Consider the following 9,784-nt stretch of genomic DNA (forward strand, 5'->3'; position numbering starts at 1 on the left):
TCAGACTCGCTCACGTTGAACACATTTAAACTTGCGCCTTTTTTCAATGTTGATTTGAATGTCGTTGAGAAAACAGAAGTGTCGAAGATTTTTTCAGAATTTAAAAGTAATCCTCTATTTTAAAATAATCTGTAATCTGTTTACAATATTTTGCTGGTAACGTAACGGATTACAGTAACAGTTATTTAGTAATCTGTTACTTCTCAGACTCAGCTAAGGATGTAAGGACTGACCATCCAAAATAGGGTTGAATATTTTCCCTGAAATCATTTTTCTCTCGGGTAACCCAGTATTTTCATCCCAAACCGAAAGTGTCATTCTAAAGGATAGCCTATAATGGATATAATATGTCTGGATTTGATTTGAGATTTGACCTGCATGAAAATTCAGGCCTGATGCTACCTGAGCCTGACATTAAATACATTTATGAACCCAAGATCCAAAATGTCCAAATGACTGTGCCGTTATCCCACTGAGTGTACAAAACATGAAGGACACCTGCTCTCTCCATGACATAGACTGAGCAGGTGAATCCAGGTGAATCCAGGTGAAATATATGATCCCTTATTGATGTCACTTGTTAAATCCACTTCAATCAGTTAAGATGGTGCTGCCAGACCCCTGGTTGAGTGGGCGCATAAAGATGGTGCTGCCAGACCCCTGGTTGAGTGGGCGCATAAAGATGGTGCTGCCAGACCCCTGGTTGAGTGGGCGCATAAAGATGGTGCTGCCAGACCCCTGGTTGAGTGGGCGCATAAAGATGGTGCTGCCAGACCCCTGGTTGAGTGGGCGCATACACCGCTAGGTAACCCTTGCCCCTTGCTGCTCTATGCCAGGGAGATAGACTCCACAATCCAGTGGGAGAGATGCTGCTTAGAGAGCGACTTGCCGCGAGCTGGATTAGCAAAACAGACAAAAAGTTGGTCACATAAACGGATATCCCGTGTCCGTTCAATGTACGTGCGTAAAACTTGCACCGGACACAGGGCATGTAATTTCTGCTGCTCTTCAGAAGCAAAAGGAGGAGGCGAAAAGGGAAATAGCTGAAAAGCTAGATACCTGTAGGACATAGCCATGACTTTCGGGTGAAGGAAGCATTTGGACGAACTGAGTACAAGAAGGGTGAACGGGTAACGTTGAGACAGTGGCCATGTACACTTTTAACAGAAAGGAATCAAATAAAATGTGCCAAATACAACCTTACCATGAAATGCTTACTTACAAGCCCTTAACCAACAATGCTGTTCAAGAAAGATTTAAGAAAATATTTACAAAATTAACTAAAGTAAAAAATAATAAAAAGTAACACAATAAAATAACAATAACGTGGCTCTATTCAGGGAGGACCGGTACCGAGTCAATGTGAGGGGGTACAGGTTAGTGAGGTAATTTGTACATGTAGGTAAAGGTATGGGTAAAGTGAATATGCATAGATAATAGACAGCGTGAAGCAGCAGTGTAAAAACAAATGGGGGGGGGGGGGGGGGGTCAATGTAAATAGTCTGGTGGCCATTTGATTAATTGTTACAGCAGTCTTATGGCTTGGGGGTTGAAGCTTTTTGGTCCTAGACTTGGTGCTCCGGTATCGCTTGCTGTGCGGTAGTAGAGAGAACAGTCTATGATTTCAGTGACTGGAGTCTTTGACAATTTTTTGGGCCTTCCTCTGACACCGCCTATTATATAGGTCCTGGATGTCAGGAAGCTTGGCCCCAGTGATGTACTGGGCCGTACACACTACCCTCTGTAGCGCCTTACGGTCAGATGCCGAGCAGTTGCCATACCAGGTGGTGATGCAACCAGTCAGGATGCTCTCAAACTTTTTGAGCATCTGGGGACCCATGCCAAATCTTTTCAGTCTCCTGAGGGGGAAAAGGTGTTGTCGTGCCCTCCTCACGACTGTCTAGGTGTGTTTGGACCATGATAGTTTGTTGGTGATGTGGACACCAAGGAACTTTAAACTCTCGACCCGCTCTGCTACAGTCCGTCGATATTAATGGGAGCCTGTTTGGCCCGCCTTTTCCTGTAGTCCACGATCTGCTCCTTTGTCTTGCTCACATTAAGGGAGAGGTTGTTGTCCTGGCACCACACTGCCAGGTCTCTGACCTTCTCCCTGTAGGCTGTCTCATTGTTGTTGGTGATCAGGCCCACCACTGCTGTGTCATCAGCAAACTTAATGATGGTGTTGGAGTCGTGTTTGACCACGCAGTCGTGGGTGAACAGGGAGTACAGGAGGGGACTAAGCACGCACCCCTGAGGTGCCACAGTGTGGAGGATCAGCGTGGCAGATGTGTTGTTGCCTCCCCTTACCACCTGGGGGCAGCCCGTCAGGAAGTCCAGGATCCAGTTGCAAAGGGAGGTGTTTTGTCCCAGGGTCCTTAGCTTAGATGAGCTTTGAGAGCACTATGGTGTTGAATGCTGAGCTTTCGTCAATGAATAGAATTCTCACATCGGTGTTCCTTTTGTCCAGGTGGGAAAGAGAAGTGTGGATCTGTGGATCTGTTGGGGCGGTATGCAAATTGGAGTGGATCTAGGGTTTCTGGGATGATGGTGTTGATGTGAGCCATGACCAGCCTTTCAAAGCACTTCACGGCTACCGACGTGAGTGCTATGGGACAGTAATCTTTTAGGCTGGTTACCTTCGCTTCCTTCGGCACAGGGACTATGGTGGTCTACTTGAAACATGTAAGTATTACAGACTTGGTCAGGGAGAGGTTGAAGACATTTGCCAGTGTACGAGGCCACTGGTGCGCCAGAGTGTCCGTTCCCAACATGTCCCTCATTGTTTAGTAGGGAGAGAGACAGAGTCTGTTGATACACGCCACCATTGACATAATGGGGCCCGACAAAAACTCTGGGTAATGACATGCAGTGCGCTCCGCGTCAGTGTCCGACCCCCGGAATCGAGTTTCTTTCGTATAGCTCAACCCTCAGGGAATGTGTCTGTCGTGATTCACCTTGCGGGATACAACTCAGACCATGGGAGGCCCCTGACAATAGCAGGGGGGTCCCACCACTGGGCCTGCGAGACACGTCCAACTGAGTGGCTAGAATTTAGCGCTGAAGGGCCGCATCAACAGAAACCATCATCCCCAGTAGGAATAGACACTGTGTGACCCAACTGAGATGTGGCTTAGCAGAGCTGGAACCCACAGCACGGTCTGTTTAGAATAACCAAGCGGCATAACACTACGTATACTAAACAAGAGAGCTACCCCAGCAACTCCCTCGTGGGGAGGCAGGAATAGCTACTCTGTTCGAGTAACCTCCCGTAACTGGCGACAGAGTGCACAGGAGCCATGGTGGACGCGGGCAGTCACCACATATCCCATGCCCGGACAGACAAGACATTTGCTCCGACCACCCAATACATCTAATCTTCCTGCACCTCGGTCCGGGAAAGGAAAGTCACCATTGGTAATTCCAAGCTTCATCAAGAATGCTACACATCTTTCCAGGGTTTTTGTACACAGTACACGTCAATGAGCACAGGGACTGGTTGGAGCGAGGTCCGCCTAGGCAGGGCTTCCAGCTGGGCGAGGATGTCACTGGTCTCGCCAGGTGGGATTGTAGATCCTTCAACTGAAGTCTCGAGAGTGTGACACCCCATACTACTGTATGTGGTATTGAAGTTGACTGACTGAAAGGGAACCATTTATGTTTCGGCGAACGTCTTCGCTTGACAAGACCGAAGCTTACAGCTGCCGCTGAAAAAAACAGGGGAGACTGAAGTACTCACACTAAATGCGATTGTTTATCCCCCCCCCCCCCCCCCCCCCCCACACACACACACACAACACAACAGGCCTAAGAATTTGCAAGACAATTATTGAAATAGGACTGAAATTGACCCGTTTAGGGAAAAAAAATGTTTATGTATTCTGTAATGTTATACTTATATAGATTTACCAGAGGGTTCATATTTCAATGAGTTTGAGGCTACATATCTTTGTCAGCATAGCAGAGGCTTCACACTTTTATGAGTAAGCTATAAATAGAATCCACAGTGACGGGAGAGGTTGGAATGAAGGCCAAACAGTCAGTCAACACAGACTAAATACATGGTGTCAGAAGGCAGTTTTTGGAGCAGTGAGCAGTTACCCACTCTGTAACCTTACTTTAATTTGCAGGTTTTGTGACATCTGTGGTTCTTAAACACAATTGCAGATGCATGCTAGATCTCATAACGCTTGAATTGATGTTTACAAAATTACACATTAGTTTCCTTACACTGTATGACAGCAATGCATACTTTGGTTTAGTTTCCTTGGCACTGTTTCCAAATGCTAACGTTTTAGAATTTGTGACACAAATCCCATTTATGTTCTGGGAACGATATTAGCTTTTTTTTTGCCCAAATCATTAAAAAGTATCTAAAAATTAATTGTGGAGGTCAACAAAGTCCCTTATAGATGATTTGAACACGATGCATAAAAATATCGGTCCGATGACGTTAATGAGATTTGTACCACAAAATGTTATTTAGAAGCAGTGCCAGCCACTGCCAAGGAAACTAAACCAAAGCATGGATTGCTGTCATACCTTGTCCATAGACTGCTTACAGGGTTAAGGAAACAAATGTGTAATTTGGGTGAACTATCCCTTTAACAAAGCAGCTAAACGCATCATATGATATTGCAATCTGACTTGGCACCCAACCATTAAGAGACTCTGGAATCATGATTCTACATGACCAAAGAGAAAGGTCCTGCCCCAGGGCCATGGAGTGTGAGGACAAGTTAATCAGACACATTGGTTCCACACTGATGTCATTTCAATGTAGTGAATTTGAACAGACTTAGTGTTCAACATGTAAATAGGAAGAGGGAAGTGGATTATGAGCAGGTTCTGAAAGAGGAAACATTAACTACTTGAGGAAGGGAGGTTAGCTAGAAAGTCAGTCTGTTTGCCACATGATTGTAGCTATTAGAAAGCTATTGGGGTGGTTCCTCACCAAACTGGAAGAAAAAAATACCATGATTTCTTAAGGGATTTAAACAACATTTAATCCATAGATAGTATCTTCACAGTCCTCAAATTCTAAAGAAATTCAAGGAAACACACAGTATTTTATAGAGCCATGATCACAGCAAAATGAGCTACAAAAAATTAATTTAAAATAACACCTCATGGCACAACGCCTCTCCCCTATCTGACTTAAATAACTTGTAGGCCTGTGTATATTGATGTATTTTAATGTAGGTCTACAGTAATAGGTCTCTCTGTTTTTCTCCGTGTTGCGTCTGTACAGGACTCATTTTACTTCTATTATTATTGTTTTAAATGTACGTAGTTCTGTCCTTGAGCTGTTCTTGTCTATTAATGTTCTGTATTATGTAATGTTTCATGTTGTGTGGACCCCAGGAAGAGTAGCTGCTGCTTTAGCAACAGCTAATGAGGATCCTAATGAAATTCTAACCCTAGAACGGTTGTTGACATTTGTACCTTAACGCATTATTGAGAAATAATTAACTGAAGTTGGAACACTGGTGACATTTAACGACCCCGTTAAAACCAGGTGGTTCTCGGACACGGCTGAACGGACCATGACCAGAGGCGGGGAGGGTGTTGTGTACTTTCATCCGAGTTGATTGCTCAAGGCTCATCGAAATTGTTGTCATATTGGCTTAGATGTGATGGTAGAAAGACTTCAATTTAACATTGAGCATTGAACAATGCCTTCTTAAGAAGCCGGTGGCCACCAGCTTCTAAAGTTTTGCTACGGTGTGCCTAATGAACACAACCCTGTTTCCAATCCAACAAGTTGAGTACAACATTATTTATATGATTGCAATATTAAAGTTGACTGTTATTATGACTGTTTAACATATTATGACTTTTTGGTACATGGCCCTGACAGTGGGATAAATTGCAGGACTATTAAGCAGGGGCTCCTATCATCAGGTCTTCAGTCATCCCAGATATAACAGCTGCCATAGAGGTCAAGGCTATTACCAAAGCAGCAGTTAAACTGGACAACTTTCTATTCAACACCTTCTATTCAACTCATTCACCGGCAGACAGGAACACTCAATTTATCCCATGATTTAAATCCGTCTTCCAATTAATCGTTTCTAAACATTGATTATTGGTGGATTGGACTGTCACTTGTCCTGACTCTTCAAAATGCTTGGCTAGGAAGAGTCCCCTGCTCCCCCAGAGACGCTTGTGTTCCAACAGCTGCAGCTGAAGGGAGGTTGTGGGATTCCCAGTTTTATTTATATTCTCTGTTATGGACTTGACTGTGTTTTCCTACAATCTATATCATATATGGTCATATCCTCTGGTGCTCGGCTCAAATGGAAGCAGCTCTGCTGATGAAGCAATAAAGCAATGCCAAATTACCTTAGATATATTGCTGTGGAAGCTGGATGTATTTCTGACACACCTGTTTCTGAACATGTCCATATTGGGCTTGTAAATTATCTGTTGCTTTGGTACACTCCTGTAACTCTGCCATCAAATGTATGGGATCAAATTGGAGTTCAGCAGATGTGGTTTGATACCATCTTTATGACGACTGCATGTATTTCTGACACCCAGTTTCGGCTCATGATTGGAGAAGGTTACTGACAGTAATAATTTTGACTACTTTTTTGTCCAAAGATCTGTACATCTAGCTGAAAAACACAACAACTCCCCATTTTATCCAAGTGTTCAACCTTGTAAATGTATTAGATTATTTTACATTTAACCCTCCATTGACGTCACACTGCATGTTGAAAGGTGGACCACAGAGAGATCCGATACAGGCCAGCACATTATATTGACCTTATTAGTCGACCATGAGGTCCTGACATTGCTGACACCGTAATAGATTTACAGAGAGATATGTGATCTGGGAAATAAAATCTGAATTAACCGAGCCAAGATTGTTTGTTTTGTGGATCCATGCAACAGCGTTTGACATTTCACATCCATATTTAAATTTGTACTGGCTGTGACATTTGAACGTTTGAATCATGTAAAGAAAATGCTGACATGAGCCAAAGCGCTGGGGAGTCTCAGGTAAACTCCAGTCTGTGGTGATAAAAGTAATTTGTGAGCACAGACTGGGTCGTTTAAAGCACCCTTAACATGTATTGGATCAAGAGTTACTATCCAATCCTCCCAAAGCCCTGCTAAAATACATCAAATCAAGACCCTGCTAAAATACATCAAATATGTACAATAACAGTTTTTAATGACAGTTACCTCAAATGCTTAATGACAGTTAATAACAGTATATCAGGGGCCTCCAACTCCTGTTCTGGACAGCCCATCCACATGGTGTGCAGGCTCTTGTTCCATCCCAGCACTAACACAGCGGGTTCAGCTAAATCAGACAGAAAGAGGTGAATCGAGAGGTTTAACTTCTCCCAAAATTTGTCCATGAAAATAAGCCCACGATGAGAGGGTTGTCTAATTTGGTCAACGTGTGTCACTTTTGCTCACACAAAGCATCGGGGAGTACTGGCATTCTGGTTGGTATGGTGGCATCCGCTCTGGGTCGCCACCAATGGAACCGGGGGTCCCTAACACGGAACCCAAACCGGCTGCGTGCGCCATCGTGCATAAATGTATTTCTCCCCCTACACCAAACGCATTCACGACACGCAGGTTAAAATATCAAAACAAACTCTGAACCAATTACATTAATTTGGGGACAGGTCGAAAAGAATTAAACCTTTATGGCAATTTAGCTAGCAAGCTTGCACTTGCAAGCTAATTTTCCTATTTAGCTAGCTTGCTGTTGCTAGCTAATTTGTCCTGGGATATAAACATTAAGTTGTTATTTTACCTGAAATGCACAAGGTCCTCTACTCTGAGAATTAGTCCACACATAAATTGGTCAACTGAATCGTTTCTATTCATCTCTCCTCCTTCTAGGCTTTTTCTTCTCTTGGCTTTATATTGCGATTGGCAACTTTCAAAAAATTAGGTGCATTACCACCACAGACCTCGTTCATCTTTCAGTCACCCACGTGGGTATAACCAATGAGGAGATGTTACGTGGGTACCTACTTCTATAAACCAATGAGGAGATGGGAGAGGCAGGACTTGCAGCACAATCTGCGTTCAAAATAGAACTGACTTCTATTTTAGCCCTTGGCAACACAGACGCTTGTTGGCACGCGCGAGCAGTGTGGGTGCAATAATTGAATGATATAGATTTCGAAATGTATTCCATGTTCGTTCCATGTTCATTCTATATTAAATGTTTTACTCCCCGTACCTGCTTCGTCTCTCCAGCGTCATTCCATGTGACAACGTGAGGCTTATTTGATCGAATAGAAGTTTCATAATGCTAAGTTTGTAGCGAATGCACGGATATAAGTGGATGCAAGCAAAGCTGATGGAAATATTTTCTTGTGTTTTGAATTTACGGATAGCCAGAGGCAGACTGCAACACTCAGACATGATTTACAAACAAAGCGTTCGTGTTAGTGAGTCCGCCAGATCAGAGGAAGTAGGGAGGAGCAGGGATGTTCTCTTGATAAGTACGTGAATGGGACCATTTTCTTGTTCTGCTAAGCATTCCAAATGTAACGAGTACTTTTGGGTGTCAGGGAAAATGTATGGAGTAAAAAGTACACTATTTTCTTTAGAAATATAGTGGAGTAAAAATTGTCAAAAATATACTTAAATTTAAAGTAGTTTTACAACTACTTCTTATGGCTGCAGGGGCAGTATTGAGTAGCTTGGATGAAAAGGTGCCCAGAGGTGCCCAGAGTAAACTGCCTGCTGCTCAGTCCCAGTTGCTAATATATGCATATTATTATGAAGTTTCTAAAACTGTTTGAATGATGTCTGTGAGTTTAACAGAACTCTTATGGCAGGCAAAAACCTGAGAAAAAAATCCAACCAGGAGTGGGATATCTGAGGTTTGTAGGTTTTCAACTCATCGCCTATCGAATACACAGTGGGATATGGGTCAGTTCCTACGGCTTTCACTAGATGTCAACAGTCTGTAGAACTTTGTCTGATACTTCTACTGTGAAGTGGGGCCGAAGGAGACGGGAATGACTAAAGTCTGCCATGAGCTGACCATGCTCTGACCATGCGCGTTCACATGAGAGGGAGCTCTGGTCCATCACACTTCTGAAGACAATGGAATTCTCCGGTTGGAACATTATTGAAGATGTATGTTAAAAACATCCTAAAGATTGATTAATACATCGTTTGACATGCTTCTACTGACTGTTACTGAACTTTTTGACATTTGGTCAGCTTTTAGTGAACACGCTTCGTGACTTTGGATTTGTTTACCAAACAAGCTAACAAAAGTAGCTATTTGGACATAAATGATGGACATTACCGAACAAAACCAACATTTCTTGTGGAAGTGGGAGTCCTGGGAGTGCATTCCGACGAAGATCAGCAAAGGTAAGTGAAGATTTATAATGCTATTTAGGACTTTTGGTGACTCCACAATTTGGCGGGTAACTGTATGGCTTCCTTTTGTGGCTGAACGCTGTTTTCATATTATTGAATATTGTGCTTTTGCCGTAAAGCTTTTTTGAAATCTGACACAGCGGTTGCATTAAGAACAAGTTTATCTTTAATTCTATGTAAAACATGTATCTTTCATCAAAGCTTATGATGAGTATTTATGTTATTTGATGTGGCTCTCTGCAATTTCTCCAGATATTTTGGAGGCATTTCTGAACATGGCGCCAATGTAAACTGAGGTTTTTGGATATAAATATGAACTTTATCGAACAAAACATATATGTATTGTGTAACATGAAGTCCTATGAGTGTCATCTGATGAAGATCATCAAAGGTTAGTGATTCATTTTATCTC

The sequence above is a fragment of the Salvelinus alpinus genome, chromosome 2 (genome assembly GCF_045679555.1).
Source record: "Salvelinus alpinus chromosome 2, SLU_Salpinus.1, whole genome shotgun sequence".
In the NCBI taxonomy this organism is placed as follows: Eukaryota; Metazoa; Chordata; class Actinopteri; order Salmoniformes; family Salmonidae; genus Salvelinus; species Salvelinus alpinus.